The 18,893-nt window shown below is 31.6% G+C and overlaps 9 non-coding genes across 9 annotated transcripts; all 9 read left to right on the top strand.

Annotated features, from left to right (window-relative positions):
* The first annotated feature begins 4,223 nt into the window (after window positions 1–4,223).
* On the top strand, window positions 4,224–4,296 carry TRNAF-GAA (transfer RNA phenylalanine (anticodon GAA)). The gene has a single exon. It is a non-coding gene; the product is annotated as a tRNA-Phe (tRNA).
* A 1,391-nt stretch (window positions 4,297–5,687) lies between these two features.
* Window positions 5,688–5,760, top strand: TRNAF-GAA (transfer RNA phenylalanine (anticodon GAA)). The gene has a single exon. It is a non-coding gene; the product is annotated as a tRNA-Phe (tRNA).
* A 905-nt stretch (window positions 5,761–6,665) lies between these two features.
* On the top strand, window positions 6,666–6,738 carry TRNAF-GAA (transfer RNA phenylalanine (anticodon GAA)). Its single transcript has one exon. It is a non-coding gene; the product is annotated as a tRNA-Phe (tRNA).
* Window positions 6,739–8,610: 1,872 nt separating this feature from the next.
* TRNAF-GAA (transfer RNA phenylalanine (anticodon GAA)) lies at window positions 8,611–8,683 on the top strand. Its single transcript has one exon. It is a non-coding gene; the product is annotated as a tRNA-Phe (tRNA).
* Window positions 8,684–10,555: 1,872 nt separating this feature from the next.
* Window positions 10,556–10,628, top strand: TRNAF-GAA (transfer RNA phenylalanine (anticodon GAA)). The gene has a single exon. It is a non-coding gene; the product is annotated as a tRNA-Phe (tRNA).
* Window positions 10,629–13,467: 2,839 nt separating this feature from the next.
* Window positions 13,468–13,540, top strand: TRNAF-GAA (transfer RNA phenylalanine (anticodon GAA)). The gene has a single exon. It is a non-coding gene; the product is annotated as a tRNA-Phe (tRNA).
* Window positions 13,541–13,959: 419 nt separating this feature from the next.
* Window positions 13,960–14,032, top strand: TRNAF-GAA (transfer RNA phenylalanine (anticodon GAA)). Its single transcript has one exon. It is a non-coding gene; the product is annotated as a tRNA-Phe (tRNA).
* A 1,872-nt stretch (window positions 14,033–15,904) lies between these two features.
* On the top strand, window positions 15,905–15,977 carry TRNAF-GAA (transfer RNA phenylalanine (anticodon GAA)). The gene has a single exon. It is a non-coding gene; the product is annotated as a tRNA-Phe (tRNA).
* Window positions 15,978–17,849: 1,872 nt separating this feature from the next.
* Window positions 17,850–17,922, top strand: TRNAF-GAA (transfer RNA phenylalanine (anticodon GAA)). Its single transcript has one exon. It is a non-coding gene; the product is annotated as a tRNA-Phe (tRNA).
* Window positions 17,923–18,893: the final 971 nt, after the last annotated feature.

Here is an 18,893-nt window from a genome sequence, read left to right on the forward strand (position 1 = left end):
GAGTATTCAGTAGTAACTTCTAAATGATGAGAATGTTTATTTAACAACACGGTGCATAAATACAGCTTAAATATTGTTTTCATGTTGTCCGTCATGCTACTCTATTATGAAAATTTGAAGTAAACTAACTGCTTCCTGACCACAATTTGTTAAAACTTTTACTTAAATGTATGATTAAGGGCTTGTAATTTATATATTTACAGTATAAAATACATCTTTTCTCTTCATTTCATGCAATCATGATGACAGAAAAATATTGATACTTAACCTTGTGTAACCATGCAAACATAGCTCAGTTGATGTCTTAGTGACTCTTGCCATATACAGACCATGCTGAAATAGCTCAGTTGGGAGAGCGTTAGACTGAAGATCTAAAGGTCCCTGGTTTCGGCATGTTTGAGTGCATATTTCTTTTTTCCATGAGTAGTGATCAGAATTTAATTATTTCAAATTTAAACAACATCATTTCTTAACATAGTTGAGTATTCAGTAGTAACTTCTAAATGATGAGAATGTTTATTTAACAACACGGTGCATAAATACAGCTTAAATATAGTTTTCATGTTATAAGTCACGCTACTCTAACTATTATGAAAATTTGAAGTAATCTAACAATGCTTCCTGACCACAATTTGTTAAAACTTTTACTTAAATGTATGATTAAGGGTTTGTAATGGATATATTTACAGTATAAAACACATATTTTCTTTTCATTTCATGCAATCATGATGACAGAAAAATATTGATACTAAACCTTGTGTAACCATGCAAACATAGCTCAGTTGAGGTCTTAGTGACTTTTGCCATACACAGACTTTGCCAAAATAGCTCAGTTGGGAGAGCGTTAGACTGAAGATCTAAAGGTCCCGGGTTTCAGCATGTTTGAGTACCTTTTTTCTTCTTTCCTTGAGCAGTTATCAGTTTTTAAGTATTTCAAATGTAAACAACATCATTTCTTAACATAGTTGAGTATTCAGTGGGAACTTCTAAATGATGAGAATGTTTATTTAACAACACAGTGCATAAATACAGCTTAAATATTGTTTTCATAAGGTCCATCATGCTACTCTATTATGAAAATTTGAAATAAACTAACTGCTTTCTGACCACAATTTGTTAAAACTTTTACTTAAATGTATGATTAAGGGTTTGTAATGGATATATTTACAGTATAAAACACATCTTTTCTCTTCATTTCATGCAATCATGATGACAGAAAAATATTGATACTTAACCTTGTGTAACCATGCAAACATAGCTCAGTTGAGGTCTTAGTGACTTTTGCCATACACATACCTTGCCGAAATAGCTCAGTTGGGAGAGCGTTAGACTGAAGATCTAAAGGTCCCTTGTTCAATCCCGGGTTTCGGCATGTTTGCGTGCATTTTTCTTTTTTCCTTGAGTAGTGATCAGAATTTAATTATTTCAAATTTAAACAACATCATTTCTTAACATAGTTGAGTATTCAGTAGTAACTTCTAAATGATGAGAATGTTTATTTAACAACACGGTGCATAAATACAGCTTAAATTTTGTTTTCATGTTTTAAGTCACGCTACTCTAACTATTATGAAAATTTGAAGTAATCTAACAATGCTTCCTGACCACAATTTGTTAAAACTTTTACTTAAATGTATGATTAAGGGTTTGTAATGGATATATTTACAGTATAAAACACATATTTTCTTTTCATTTCATGCAATCATGATGACAGAAAAATATTGATACTTAACCTTGTGTAACCATGCAAACATAGCTCAGTTGATGTCTTAGTGACTTTTGCCATACACAGACCTTGCCGAAATAGCTCAGTTGGGAGAGCGTTAGACTGAAGATCTAAAGGTCCCTGGTTTCGGCATGTTTGAGTGCATTTTTCTTTTTTCCTTGAGTAGTGATCAGAATTTAATTATTTCAAATTTAAACAACATCATTTCTTAACATAGTTGAGTATTCAGTAGTAACTTCTAAATGATGAGAATGTTTATTTAACAACACGGTGCATAAATACAGCTTAAATATAGTTTTCATGTTGTAAGTCACGCTACTCTAACTATTATGAAAATTTGAAGTAATCTAACAATGCTTCCTGACCACAATTTGTTAAAACTTTTACTTAAATGTATGATTAAGGGTTTGTAATGGATATATTTACAGTATAAAACACATATTTTCTTTTCATTTCATGCAATCATGATGACAGAAAAATATTGATACTAAACCTTGTGTTACCATGCAAACATAGCTCAGTTGAGGTCTTAGTGACTTTTGCCATACACAGACTTTGCCAAAATAGCTCAGTTGGGAGAGCGTTAGACTGAAGATCTAAAGGTCCCGGGTTTCAGCATGTTTGAGTACCTTTTTTCTTCTTTCCTTGAGCAGTTATCAGTTTTTAAGTATTTCAAATGTAAACAACATCATTTCTTAACATAGTTGAGTATTCAGTGGTAACTTCTAAATGATGAGAATGTTTATTTAACAACACGGTGCATAAAAACAGCTTAAATATTGTTTTCATGATGTCCATCATGCTACTCTATTATGAAAATTTGAAATAAACTAACTGCTTTCTGACCACAATTTGTTAAAACTTTTACTTAAATGTATGATTAAGGGTTTGTAATGGATATATTTACAGTATAAAACACATCTTTTCTCTTCATTTCATGCAATCATGATGACAGAAAAATATTGATACTTAACCTTGTTTAACCATGCAAACATAGCTCAGTTGAGGTCTTAGTGACTTGTGCTATACACATACCTTGCCGAAATAGTTCAGTTAGGAGAGCGTTAGACTGAAGATCTAAAGGTCCCTGGTTCGATCCCGGGTTTCGGCATGTTTGAGTGCATTTTTCTTTTTTCCTTGAGTAGTGATCAGAATTTAATTATGTCAAATTTAAACAACATCATTTCTTAACATTGTTGAGTATTCAGTAGTAACTTCTAAATGATGAGAATGTTTATTTAACAACACGGTGCATAAATACAGCTTAAATATTGTTTTCATGTTGTCCGTCATGCTACTCTATTATGAAAATTTGAAGTAAACTAACTGCTTCCTGACCACAATTTGTTAAAACTTTTACTTAAATGTATGATTAAGGGCTTGTAATTTATATATTTACAGTATAAAATACATCTTTTCTCTTCATTTCCTGCAATCATGATGACAGAAAAATATTGATACTTAACCTTGTGTAACCATGCAAACATAGCTCAGTTGATGTCTTAGTGACTCTTGCCATATACAGACCATGCTGAAATAGCTCAGTTGGGAGAGCGTTAGACTGAAGATCTAAAGGTCCCTGGTTTCGGCATGTTTGAGTGCATATTTCTTTTTTCCATGAGTAGTGATCAGAATTTAATTATTTCAAATTTAAACAACATCATTTCTTAACATAGTTGAGTATTCAGTAGTAACTTCTAAATGATGAGAATGTTTATTTAACAACACGGTGCATAAATACAGCTTAAATATAGTTTTCATGTTATAAGTCACGCTACTCTAACTATTATGAAAATTTGAAGTAATCTAACAATGCTTCCTGACCACAATTTGTTAAAACTTTTACTTAAATGTATGATTAAGGGTTTGTAATGGATATATTTACAGTATAAAACACATATTTTCTTTTCATTTCATGCAATCATGATGACAGAAAAATATTGATACTAAACCTTGTGTAACCATGCAAACATAGCTCAGTTGAGGTCTTAGTGACTTTTGCCATACACAGACTTTGCCAAAATAGCTCAGTTGGGAGAGCGTTAGACTGAAGATCTAAAGGTCCCGGGTTTCAGCATGTTTGAGTACCTTTTTTCTTCTTTCCTTGAGCAGTTATCAGTTTTTAAGTATTTCAAATGTAAACAACATCATTTCTTAACATAGTTGAGTATTCAGTGGGAACTTCTAAATGATGAGAATGTTTATTTAACAACACAGTGCATAAATACAGCTTAAATATTGTTTTCATAAGGTCCATCATGCTACTCTATTATGAAAATTTGAAATAAACTAACTGCTTTCTGACCACAATTTGTTAAAACTTTTACTTAAATGTATGATTAAGGGTTTGTAATGGATATATTTACAGTATAAAACACATCTTTTCTCTTCATTTCATGCAATCATGATGACAGAAAAATATTGATACTTAACCTTGTGTAACCATGCAAACATAGCTCAGTTGAGGTCTTAGTGACTTTTGCCATACACATACCTTGCCGAAATAGCTCAGTTGGGAGAGCGTTAGACTGAAGATCTAAAGGTCCCTTGTTCAATCCCGGGTTTCGGCATGTTTGGTGCATTTTTCTTTTTTCCTTGAGTAGTGATCAGAATTTAATTATTTCAAATTTAAACAACATCATTTCTTAACATAGTTGAGTATTCAGTAGTAACTTCTAAATGATGAGAATGTTTATTTAACAACACGGTGCATAAATACAGCTTAAATTTTGTTTTCATGTTTTAAGTCACGCTACTCTAACTATTATGAAAATTTGAAGTAATCTAACAATGCTTCCTGACCACAATTTGTTAAAACTTTTACTTAAATGTATGATTAAGGGTTTGTAATGGATATATTTACAGTATAAAACACATATTTTCTTTTCATTTCATGCAATCATGATGACAGAAAAATATTGATACTTAACCTTGTGTAACCATGCAAACATAGCTCAGTTGATGTCTTAGTGACTTTTGCCATACACAGACCTTGCCGAAATAGCTCAGTTGGGAGAGCGTTAGACTGAAGATCTAAAGGTCCCTGGTTTCGGCATGTTTGAGTGCATTTTTCTTTTTTCCTTGAGTAGTGATCAGAATTTAATTATTTCAAATTTAAACAACATCATTTCTTAACATAGTTGAGTATTCAGTAGTAACTTCTAAATGATGAGAATGTTTATTTAACAACACGGTGCATAAATACAGCTTAAATATAGTTTTCATGTTGTAAGTCACGCTACTCTAACTATTATGAAAATTTGAAGTAATCTAACAATGCTTCCTGACCACAATTTGTTAAAACTTTTACTTAAATGTATGATTAAGGGTTTGTAATGGATATATTTACAGTATAAAACACATATTTTCTTTTCATTTCATGCAATCATGATGACAGAAAAATATTGATACTAAACCTTGTGTTACCATGCAAACATAGCTCAGTTGAGGTCTTAGTGACTTTTGCCATACACAGACTTTGCCAAAATAGCTCAGTTGGGAGAGCGTTAGACTGAAGATCTAAAGGTCCCGGGTTTCAGCATGTTTGAGTACCTTTTTTCTTCTTTCCTTGAGCAGTTATCAGTTTTTAAGTATTTCAAATGTAAACAACATCATTTCTTAACATAGTTGAGTATTCAGTGGTAACTTCTAAATGATGAGAATGTTTATTTAACAACACGGTGCATAAAAACAGCTTAAATATTGTTTTCATGATGTCCATCATGCTACTCTATTATGAAAATTTGAAATAAACTAACTGCTTTCTGACCACAATTTGTTAAAACTTTTACTTAAATGTATGATTAAGGGTTTGTAATGGATATATTTACAGTATAAAACACATCTTTTCTCTTCATTTCATGCAATCATGATGACAGAAAAATATTGATACTTAACCTTGTGTAACCATGCAAACATAGCTCAGTTGAGGTCTTAGTGACTTTTGCTATACACATACCTTGCCGAAATAGCTCAGTTGGGAGAGCGTTAGACTGAAGATCTAAAGGTCCTTGGTTCGATCCCGGGTTTCGGCATGTTTGAGTGCATTTTTCTTTTTTCCTTGAGCAGTGATCAGAATTTAATTATTTCAAATTTAAACAACATCATTTCTTAACATTGTTGAGTATTCAGTAGTAACTTCTAAATGATGAGAATGTTTATTTAACAACACGGTGCATAAATACAGCTTAAATATTGTTTTCATGTTGTCCGTCATGCTACTCTATTATGAAAATTTGAAGTAAACTAACTGCTTCCTGACCACAATTTGTTAAAACTTTTACTTAAATGTATGATTAAGGGCTTGTAATTTATATATTTACAGTATAAAATACATCTTTTCTCTTCATTTCATGCAATCATGATGACAGAAAAATATTGATACTTAACCTTGTGTAACCATGCAAACATAGCTCAGTTGATGTCTTAGTGACTTTTGCCATACACAGACCTTGCCGAAATAGCTCAGTTGGGAGAGCATTAGACTGAAGATCTAAAGGTCCCTGGTTTCGGCATGTTTGAGTGCATTTTTCTTTTTTCCTTGAGTAGTGATCAGAATTTAATTATTTCAAATTTAAACAACATAATTTCTTAACATAGTTGAGTATTCAGTAGTAACTTCTAAATGATGAGAATGTTTATTTAACAACACGGTGCATAAATACAGCTTAAATATAGTTTTCATGTTGTAAGTCACGCTACTCTAACTATTATGAAAATTTTAAGTAATCTAACAATGCTTCCTGACCACAATTTGTTAAAACTTTTACTTAAATGTATGACTAAGGGTTTGTAATGGATATATTTACAGTATAAAACACATCTTTTCTCTTCATTTCATGCAATCATGATGACAGAAAAATATTGATACTAAACCTTGTGTAACCATGCAAACATAGCTCAGTTGAGGTCTTAGTGACTTTTGCCATACACATACCTTGCCGAAATAGCTCAGTTGGGAGAGCGTTAGACTGAAGATCTAAAGGTCCCTGGTTCGATCCCGGGTTTCGGCATGTTTGAGTGCATTTTTCTTTTTTCCTTGAGTAGTGATCAGAATTTAATTATTTCAAATTTAAACAACATCATTTCTTAACATAGTTGAGTATTCAGTAGTAACTTCTAAATGATGAGAATGTTTATTTAACAACACGGTGCATAAATACAGCTTAAATATTGTTTTCATGTTGTCCGTCATGCTACTCTATTATGAAAATTTGAAGTAAACTAACTGCTTCCTGACCACAATTTGTTAAAACTTTTACTTAAATGTATGATTAAGGGCTTGTAATTTATATATTTACAGTATAAAATACATCTTTTCTCTTCATTTCATGCAATCATGATGACAGAAAAATATTGATACTTAACCTTGTGTAACCATGCAAACATAGCTCAGTTGATGTCTTAGTGACTTTTGCCATACACAGACCTTGCCGAAATAGCTCAGTTGGGAGAGCGTTAGACTGAAGATCTAAAGGTCCCTGGTTTCGGCATGTTTGAGTGCATATTTCTTTTTTCCATGAGTAGTGATCAGAATTTAATTATTTCAAATTTAAACAACATCATTTCTTAACATAGTTGAGTATTCAGTAGTAACTTCTAAATGATGAGAATGTTTATTTAACAACACGGTGCATAAATACAGCTTAAATATTGTTTTCATGTTTTAAGTCACGCTACTCTAACTATTATGAAAATTTGAAGTAATCTAACAATGCTTCCTGACCACAATTTGTTAAAACTTTTACTTAAATGTATGATTAAGGGTTTGTAATGGATATATTTACAGTATAAAACACATATTTTCTTTTCATTTCATGCAATCATGCTGACTGAAAAATATTGATACTTAACCTTGTGTAACCATGCAAACATAGCTCAGTTGATGTCTTAGTGACTTTTGCCATACACAGACTTTGCCGAAATAGCTCAGTTGGGAGAGCGTTAGACTGAAGATCTAAAGGTCCCTGGTTTCGGCATGTTTGAGTGTATTTTTCTTTTTTCCTTGAGTAGTGATCAGAATTTAATTATTTCAAATTTAAACAACATCATTTCTTAACATAGTTGAGTATTCAGTAGTAACTTCTAAATGATGAGAATGTTTATTTAACAACACGGTGCATAAATACAGCTTAAATATAGTTTTCATGTTGTAAGTCACGCTACTCTAACTATTATGAAAATTTGAAGTAATCTAACAATGCTTCCTGACCACAATTTGTTAAAACTTTTACTTAAATGTATGATTAAGGGTTTGTAATGGATATATTTACAGTATAAAACACATATTTTCTTTTCATTTCATGCAATCATGATGACAGAAAAATATTGATACTAAACCTTGTGTTACCATGCAAACATAGCTCAGTTGACGTCTTAGTGACTTTTGCCATACACAGACTTTGCCAAAATAGCTCAGTTGGGAGAGCGTTAGACTGAAGATCTAAAGGTCCCGGGTTTCAGCATGTTTGAGTACCTTTTTTCTTCTTTCCTTGAGCAGTTATCAGTTTTTAAGTATTTCAAATGTAAACAACATCATTTCTTAACATAGTTGAGTATTCAGTGGTAACTTCTAAATGATGAGAATGTTTATTTAACAACACGGTGCATAAAAACAGCTTAAATATTGTTTTCATGATGTTCATCATGCTACTCTATTATGAAAATTTGAAATAAACTAACTGCTTTCTGACCACAATTTGTTAAAACTTTTACTTAAATGTATGATTAAGGGTTTGTAATGGAAATATTTACAGTATAAAACACATCTTTTCTCTTCATTTCATGCAATCATGATGACAGAAAAATATTGATACTAAACCTTGTGTAACCATGCAAACATAGCTCAGTTGAGGTCTTAGTGACTTTTGCCATACACATACCTGGCCGAAATAGCTCAGTTGGGAGAGCGTTAGACTGAAGATCTAAAGGTCCCTGGTTCGATCCCGGGTTTCGGCATGTTTGAGTGCATTTTTCTTTTTTCCTTGAGTAGTGATCAGAATTTAATTATTTCAAATTTAAACAACATCATTTCTTAACATAGTTGAGTATTCAGTAGTAACTTCTAAATGATGAGAATGTTTATTTAACAACACGGTGCATAAATACAGCTTAAATATTGTTTTCATGTTGTCCGTCATGCTACTCTATTATGAAAATTTGAAGTAAACTAACTGCTTCCTGACCACAATTTGTTAAAACTTTTACTTAAATGTATGATTAAGGGCTTGTAATTTATATATTTACAGTATAAAATACATCTTTTCTCTTCATTTCATGCAATCATGATGACAGAAAAATATTGATACTTAACCTTGTGTAACCATGCAAACATAGCTCAGTTGATGTCTTAGTGACTTTTGCCATACACAGACCTTTCCGAAATAGCTCAGTTGGGAGAGCGTTAGACTGAAGATCTAAAGGTCCCTGGTTTCGGCATGTTTGAGTGCATATTTCTTTTTTCCATGAGTAGTGATCAGAATTTAATTATTTCAAATTTAAACAACATCATTTCTTAACATAGTTGAGTATTCAGTAGTAACTTCTAAATGATGAGAATGTTTATTTAACAACACGGTGCATAAATACAGCTTAAATATTGTTTTCATGTTTTAAGTCACGCTACTCTAACTATTATGAAAATTTGAAGTAATCTAACAATGCTTCCTGACCACAATTTGTTAAAACTTTTACTTAAATGTATGATTAAGGGTTTGTAATGGATATATTTACAGTATAAAACACATATTTTCTTTTCATTTCATGCAATCATGCTGACTGAAAAATATTGATACTTAACCTTGTGTAACCATGCAAACATAGCTCAGTTGATGTCTTAGTGACTTTTGCCATACACAGACTTTGCCGAAATAGCTCAGTTGGGAGAGCGTTAGACTGAAGATCTAAAGGTCCCTGGTTTCGGCATGTTTGAGTGTATTTTTCTTTTTTCCTTGAGTAGTGATCAGAATTTAATTATTTCAAATTTAAACAACATCATTTCTTAACATAGTTGAGTATTCAGTAGTAACTTCTAAATGATGAGAATGTTTATTTAACAACACGGTGCATAAATACAGCTTAAATATAGTTTTCATGTTTTAAGTCATGCTACTCTAACTATTATGAAAATTTGAAGTAATCTAACAATGCTTCCTGACCACAATTTGTTAAAACTTTTACTTAAATGTATGATTAAGGGTTTGTAATGGATATATTTACAGTATAAAACACATATTTTCTTTTCATTTCATGCAATCATGATGACAGAAAAATATTGATACTAAACCTTGTGTAACTATGCAAACATAGCTTAGTTGATGTCTTAGTGACTTTTGCCATACATAGACTTTGCCAAAATAGCTCAGTTGGGAGAGCGTTAGACTGAAGATCTAAAGGTCCCGGGTTTCAGCATGTTTGAGTACCTTTTTTCTTCTTTCCTTGAGCAGTTATCAGTTTTTAAGTATTTCAAAAGTAAACAACATCATTTCTTAACATAGTTGAGTATTCAGTGGGAAATTCTAAATGATGAGAATGTTTATTTAACAACACGGTGCATAAATACAGCTTAAATATTGTTTTCATGATGTCCATCATGCTACTCTATTATGAAAATTTGAAATAAACTAACTGCTTTCTGACCACAATTTGTTAAATCTTTTACTTAAATGTATGATTAAGGGTTTGTAATGGATATATTTACAATATAAAACACATCTTTTCTCTTCATTTCATGCAATCATGATGACAGAAAAATATTGATACTTAACCTTGTGTAACCATGCAAACATAGCTCAGTTGAGGTCTTAGTGACTTTTGCTATACACATACCTTGCTGAAATAGCTCAGTTGGTAGAGCGTTAGACTGAAGATCTAAAGGTCCCTGGTTCGATCCCGGGTTTCAGCATGTTTGAGTGCATTTTTCTTTTTTCCTTGAGTAGTGATCAGAATTTAATTATTTCAAATTTAAACAACATCATTTCTTAACATAGTTGAGTATTCAGTAGTAACTTCTAAATGATGAGAATGTTTATTTAACAACACGGTGCATAAATACAGCTTAAATATAGTTTTCATGTTTTAAGTCATGCTACTCTAACTATTATGAAAATTTGAAGTAATCTAACAATGCTTCCTGACCACAATTTGTTAAAACTTTTACTTAAATGTATGATTAAGGGTTTGTAATGGATATATTTACAGTATAAAACACATATTTTCTTTTCATTTCATGCAATCATGATGACAGAAAAATATTGATACTAAACCTTGTGTAACTATGCAAACATAGCTTAGTTGATGTCTTAGTGACTTTTGCCATACATAGACTTTGCCAAAATAGCTCAGTTGGGAGAGCGTTAGACTGAAGATCTAAAGGTCCCGGGTTTCAGCATGTTTGAGTACCTTTTTTCTTCTTTCCTTGAGCAGTTATCAGTTTTTAAGTATTTCAAAAGTAAACAACATCATTTCTTAACATAGTTGAGTATTCAGTGGGAACTTCTAAATGATGAGAATGTTTATTTAACAACACGGTGCATAAATACAGCTTAAATATTGTTTTCATGTTGTCCGTCATGCTACTCTATTATGAAAATTTGAAGTAAACTAACTGCTTCCTGACCACAATTTGTTAAAACTTTTACTTAAATGTATGATTAAGGGCTTGTAATTTATATATTTACAGTATAAAATACATCTTTTCTCTTCATTTCATGCAATCATGATGACAGAAAAATATTGATACTTAACCTTGTGTAACCATGCAAACATAGCTCAGTTGATGTCTTAGTGACTTTTGCCATACACAGACCTTGCCGAAATAGCTCAGTTGGGAGAGCGTTAGACTGAAGATCTAAAGGTCCCTGGTTTCGGCATGTTTGAGTGCATTTTTCTTTTTTCCTTGAGTAGTGATCAGAATTTAATTATTTCAAATTTAAACAACATCATTTCTTAACATAGTTGAGTATTCAGTAGTAACTTCTAAATGATGAGAATGTTTATTTAACAACACGGTGCATAAATACAGCTTAAATATTGTTTTCATGTTGTCCGTCATGCTACTCTATTATGAAAATTTGAAGTAAACTAACTGCTTCCTGACCACAATTTGTTAAAACTTTTACTTAAATGTATGATTAAGGGCTTGTAATTTATATATTTACAGTATAAAATACATTTTTTCTCTTCATTTCATGCAATCATGATGACAGAAAAATATTGATACTTAACCTTGTGTAACCATGCAAACATAGCTCAGTTGATGTCTTAGTGACTTTTGCCATACACAGACCTTGCCGAAATAGCTCAGTTGGGAGAGCGTTAGACTGAAGATCTAAAGGTCCCTGGTTTCGGCATGTTTGAGTGCATATTTCTTTTTTCCATGAGTAGTGATCAGAATTTAATTATTTCAAATTTAAACAACATCATTTCTTAACATAGTTGAGTATTCAGTAGTAACTTCTAAATGATGAGAATGTTTATTTAACAACACGGTGCATAAATACAGCTTAAATATTGTTTTCATGTTTTAAGTCACGCTACTCTAACTATTATGAAAATTTGAAGTAATCTAACAATGCTTCCTGACCACAATTTGTTAAAACTTTTACTTAAATGTATGATTAAGGGTTTATAATGGATATATTTACAGTATAAAACACATATTTTCTTTTCATTTCATGCAATCATGCTGACTGAAAAATATTGATACTTAACCTTGTGTAACCATGCAAACATAGCTCAGTTGATGTCTTAGTGACTTTTGCCATACACAGACCTTGCCGAAATAGCTCAGTTGGGAGAGCGTTAGACTGAAGATCTAAAGGTCCCTGGTTTCGGCATGTTTGAGTGTATTTTTCTTTTTTCCTTGAGTAGTGATCAGAATTTAATTAGTTCAAATTTAAACAACATCATTTCTTAACATAGTTGAGGATTCAGTAGTAACTTCTAAATGATGAGAATGTTTATTTAACAACACGGTGCATAAATACAGCTTAAATATTGTTTTCATGTTTTAAGTCACGCTACTCTAACTATTATGAAAATTTGAAGTAATCTAACAATGCTTCCTGACCACAATTTGTTAAAACTTTTACTTAAATGTATGATTAAGGGTTTGTAATGGATATATTTACAGTATAAAACACATATTTTCTATTCATTTCATGCAATCATGATGACAGAAAAATATTGATACTAAACCTTGTGTAACCATGCAAACATAGCTCAGTTGAGGTCTTAGTGACTTTTGCCATACACAGACTTTGCCAAAATAGCTCAGTTGGGAGAGCGTTAGTCTGAAGATCTAAAGCTCCCGGGTTTCAGCATGTTTGAGTACCATTTTTCTTCTTTCCTTGAGCAGTTATCAGTTTTTAAGTATTTCAAAAGTAAACAACATCATTTCTTAACATAGTTGAGTATTCAGTGGTAACTTCTAAATGATGAGAATGTTTATTTAACAACACGGTGCATAAATACAGCTTAAATATTGTTTTCATGATGTCCATCATGCTACTCTATTATGAAAATTTGAAATAAACTAACTGCTTTCTGACCACAATTTGTTAAAACTTTTACTTAAATGTATGATTAAGGGTTTGTAATGGATATATTTACAGTATAAAACACATCTTTTCTCTTCATTTCATGCAATCATGATGACAGAAAAATATTGATACTTAACCTTGTGTAACCATGCAAACATAGCTCAGTTGAGGTCTTAGTAACTTTTGCTATACACATACCTTGCCGAAATAGCTCAGTTGGGAGAGCGTTAGACTGAAGATCTAAAGGTCCCTGGTTCGATCCCGGGTTTTGGCATGTTTGAGTGCATTTTTCTTTTTTCCTTGAGTAGTGATCTGAATTTAATTATTTCAAATTTAAACAACATCATTTCTTAACATAGTTGAGTATTCAGTAGTAACTTCTAAATGATGAGAATGTTTATTTAACAACACGGTGCATAAATACAGCTTAAATATTGTTTTCATGTTGTCCGTCATGCTACTCTATTATGAAAATTTGAAGTAAACTAACTGCTTCCTGACCACAATTTGTTAAAACTTTTACTTAAATGTATGATTAAGGGCTTGTAATTTATATATTTACAGTATAAAAAACATCTTTTCTCTTCATTTCATGCAATCATGATGACAGAAAAATATTGATACTAAACCTTGTCTAACCATGCAAACATAGCTCAGTTGAGGTCTTAGTGACTTTTGCCATACACATACCTTGCCGAAATAGCTCAGTTGGGAGAGCGTTAGACTGAACATCTAAAGGTCCCTGGTTCGATCCCGGGTTTCGGCATGTTTGAGTGCATTTTTCTTTTTTCCTTGAGTAGTGATCTGATTTTAATTATTTCAAATTTAAACAACATCATTTCTTAACATAGTTGAGTATTCAGTAGTAACTTCTAAATGATGAGAATGTTTATTTAACAACACGGTGCATAAATACAGCTTAAATATTGTTTTCATGATGTCCATCATGCTACTCTATTATGAAAATTTGAAATAAGCTAACTGCTTTCTGACCACAATTTGTTAAAACTTTTACTTAAATGTATGATTAAGGGCTTGTAATTTATATATTTACAGTATAAAATACATCTTTTCTCTTCATTTCATGCAATCATGATGACAGAAAAATATTGATACTTAACCTTGTGTAACCATGCAAACATAGCTCAGTTGATGTCTTAGTGACTTTTGCCATACACAGACCTTGCCGAAATAGCTCAGTTGGGAGAGCGTTAGACTGAAGATCTAAAGGTCCCTGGTTTCGGCATGTTTGAGTGCATATTTCTTTTTTCCATGAGTAGTGATCAGAATTTAATTATTTCAAATTTAAACAACATCATTTCTTAACATAGTTGAGTATTCAGTAGTAACTTCTAAATGATGAGAATGTTTATTTAACAACACGGTGCATAAATACAGCTTAAATATTGTTTTCATGTTTTAAGTCACGCTACTCTAACTATTATGAAAATTTGAAGTAATCTAACAATGCTTCCTGACCACAATTTGTTAAAACTTTTACTTAAATGTATGATTAAGGGTTTATAATGGATATATTTACAGTATAAAACACATATTTTCTTTTCATTTCATGCAATCATGCTGACTGAAAAATATTGATACTTAACCTTGTGTAACCATGCAAACATAGCTCAGTTGATGTCTTAGTGACTTTTGCCATACACAGACCTTGCCGAAATAGCTCAGTTGGGAGAGCGTTAGACTGAAGATCTAAAGGTCCCTGGTTTCGGCATGTTTGAGTGTATTTTTCTTTTTTCCTTGAGTAGTGATCAGAATTTAATTAGTTCAAATTTAAACAACATCATTTCTTAACATAGTTGAGGATTCAGTAGTAACTTCTAAATGATGAGAATGTTTATTTAACAACACGGTGCATAAATACAGCTTAAATATTGTTTTCATGTTTTAAGTCACGCTACTCTAACTATTATGAAAATTTGAAGTAATCTAACAATGCTTCCTGACCACAATTTGTTAAAACTTTTACTTAAATGTATGATTAAGGGTTTGTAATGGATATATTTACAGTATAAAACACATATTTTCTATTCATTTCATGCAATCATGATGACAGAAAAATATTGATACTAAACCTTGTGTAACCATGCAAACATAGCTCAGTTGAGGTCTTAGTGACTTTTGCCATACACAGACTTTGCCAAAATAGCTCAGTTGGGAGAGCGTTAGTCTGAAGATCTAAAGGTCCCGGGTTTCAGCATGTTTGAGTACCTTTTTTCTTCTTTCCTTGAGCAGTTATCAGTTTTTAAGTATTTCAAAAGTAAACAACATCATTTCTTAACATAGTTGAGTATTCAGTGGGAACTTCTAAATGATGAGAATGTTTATTTAACAACACGGTGCATAAATACAGCTTAAATATTGTTTTCATGATGTCCATCATGCTACTCTATTATGAAAATTTGAAATAAACTAACTGCTTTCTGACCACAATTTGTTAAAACTTTTACTTAAATGTATGATTAAGGGTTTGTAATGGATATATTTACAGTATAAAACACATCTTTTCTCTTCATTTCATGCAATCATGATGACAGAAAAATATTGATACTTAACCTTGTGTAACCATGCAAACATAGCTCAGTTGAGGTCTTAGTGACTTTTGCTATACACATACCTTGCCGAAATAGCTCAGTTGGGAGAGCGTTAGACTGAAGATCTAAAGGTCCCTGGTTCGATCCCGGGTTTTGGCATGTTTGAGTGCATTTTTCTTTTTTCCTTGAGTAGTGATCTGAATTTAATTATTTCAAATTTAAACAACATCATTTCTTAACATAGTTGAGTATTCAGTAGTAACTTCTAAATGATGAGAATGTTTATTTAACAACACGGTGCATAAATACAGCTTAAATATTGTTTTCATGTTGTCCGTCATGCTACTCTATTATGAAAATTTGAAGTAAACTAACTGCTTCCTGACCACAATTTGTTAAAACTTTTACTTAAATGTATGATTAAGGGCTTGTAATTTATATATTTACAGTATAAAATACATCTTTTCTCTTCATTTCATGCAATCATGATGACAGAAAAATATTGATACTTTACCTTGTGTAACCATGCAAACATAGCTCAGTTGATGTCTTAGTGACTCTTGCCATACACAGACCATGCCGAAATAGCTCAGTTGGGAGAGCGTTAGACTGAAGATCTAAAGGTCCCTGGTTTCGGCATGTTTGAGTGCATATTTCTTTTTTCCATGAGTAGTGATCAGAATTTAATTATTTCAAATTTAAACAACATCATTTCTTAACATAGTTGAGTATTCAGTAGTAACTTCTAAATGATGAGAATGTTTATTTAACAACACGGTGCATAAATACAGCTTAAATATTGTTTTCATGTTTTAAGTCACGCTACTCTAACTATTATGAAAATTTGAAGTAATCTAACAATGCTTCCTGACCACAATTTGTTAAAACTTTTACTTAAATGTATGATTAAGGGTTTATAATGGATATATTTACAGTATAAAACACATATTTTCTTTTCATTTCATGCAATCATGCTGACTGAAAAATATTGATACTTAACCTTGTGTAACCATGCAAACATAGCTCAGTTGATGTCTTAGTGACTTTTGCCATACACAGACCTTGCCGAAATAGCTCAGTTGGGAGAGCGTTAGACTGAAGATCTAAAGGTCCCTGGTTTCGGCATGTTTGAGTGTATTTTTCTTTTTTCCTTGAGTAGTGATCAGAATTTAATTAGTTCAAATTTAAACAACATCATTTCTTAACATAGTTGAGGATTCAGTAGTAACTTCTAAATGATGAGAATGTTTATTTAACAACACGGTGCATAAATACAGCTTAAATATTGTTTTCATGTTTTAAGTCACGCTACTCTAACTATTATGAAAATTTGAAGTAATCTAACAATGCTTCCTGACCACAATTTGTTAAAACTTTTACTTAAATGTATGATTAAGGGTTTGTAATGGATATATTTACAGTATAAAACACATATTTTCTATTCATTTCATGCAATCATGATGACAGAAAAATATTGATACTAAACCTTGTGTAACCATGCAAACATAGCTCAGTTGAGGTCTTAGTGACTTTTGCCATACACAGACTTTGCCAAAATAGCTCAGTTGGGAGAGCGTTAGTCTGAAGATCTAAAGGTCCCGGGTTTCAGCATGTTTGAGTACCTTTTTTCTTCTTTCCTTGAGCAGTTATCAGTTTTTAAGTATTTCAAAAGTAAACAACATCATTTCTTAACATAGTTGAGTATTCAGTGGGAACTTCTAAATGATGAGAATGTTTATTTAACAACACGGTGCATAAATACAGCTTAAATATTGTTTTCATGATGTCCATCATGCTACTCTATTATGAAAATTTGAAATAAACTAACTGCTTTCTGACCACAATTTGTTAAAACTTTTACTTAAATGTATGATTAAGGGTTTGTAATGGATATATTTACAGTATAAAACACATCTTTTCTCTTCATTTCATGCAATCATGATGACAGAAAAATATTGATACTTAACCTTGTGTAACCATGCAAACATAGCTCAGTTGAGGTCTTAGTGACTTTTGCTATACACATACCTTGCCGAAATAGCTCAGTTGGGAGAGCGTTAGACTGAAGATCTAAAGGTCCCTGGTTCGATCCTGGGTTTTGGCATGTTTGAGTGCATTTTTCTTTTTTCCTTGAGTAGTGATCTGAATTTAATTATTTCAAATTTAAACAACATCATTTCTTAACATAGTTGAGTATTCAGTAGTAACTTCTAAATGATGAGAATGTTTATTTAACAACACGGTGCATAAATACAGCTTAAATATTGTTTTCATGTTGTCCGTCATGCTACTCTATTATGAAAATTTGAAGTAAACTAACTGCTTCCTGACCACAATTTGTTAAAACTTTTACTTAAATGTATGATTAAGGGCTTGTAATTTATATATTTACAGTATAAAATACATCTTTTCTCTTCATTTCATGCAATCATGATGACAGAAAAATATTGATACTTTACCTTGTGTAACCATGCAAACATAGCTCAGTTGATGTCTTAGTGACTCTTGCCATACACAGACCATGCCGAAATAGCTCAGTTGGGAGAGCGTTAGACTGAAGATCTAAAGGTCCCTGGTTTCGGCATGTTTGAGTGCATATTTCTTTTTTCCATGAGTAGTGATCAGAATTTAATTATTTCAAATTTAAACAACATAATTTCTTAACATAGTTGAGTATTAAGTAGTAACTTCTAAATGATGAGAATGTTTATTTAACAACACGGTGCATAAATACAGCTTAAATATTGTTTTCATGTTTTAAGTCACGCTACTCTAACTATTATGAAAATTTGAAGTAATCTAACAATGCTTCCTGACCACAATTTGTTAAAACGTTTACTTAAATGTATGATTAAGGGTTTGTAATGGATATATTTACAGTATAAAACACATATTTTCTTTTCATTTCATGCAATCATGACGACAGAAAAATATTGATACTAAACCTTGTGTAACCATGCAAACATAGCTCAGTTGAGGTCTTAGTGACTTTTGCCATACACAGACTTTGCCCAAATAGCTCAGTTGGGAGAGCATTAGACTGAAGATCTAAAGGTCCCGGGTTTCAGCATGTTT

This window comes from Taudactylus pleione, unplaced genomic scaffold (genome assembly GCF_031769625.1).
Source record: "Taudactylus pleione unplaced genomic scaffold, aTauple2 ptg000593l, whole genome shotgun sequence".
Classification (NCBI taxonomy): Eukaryota; Metazoa; Chordata; class Amphibia; order Anura; family Myobatrachidae; genus Taudactylus; species Taudactylus pleione.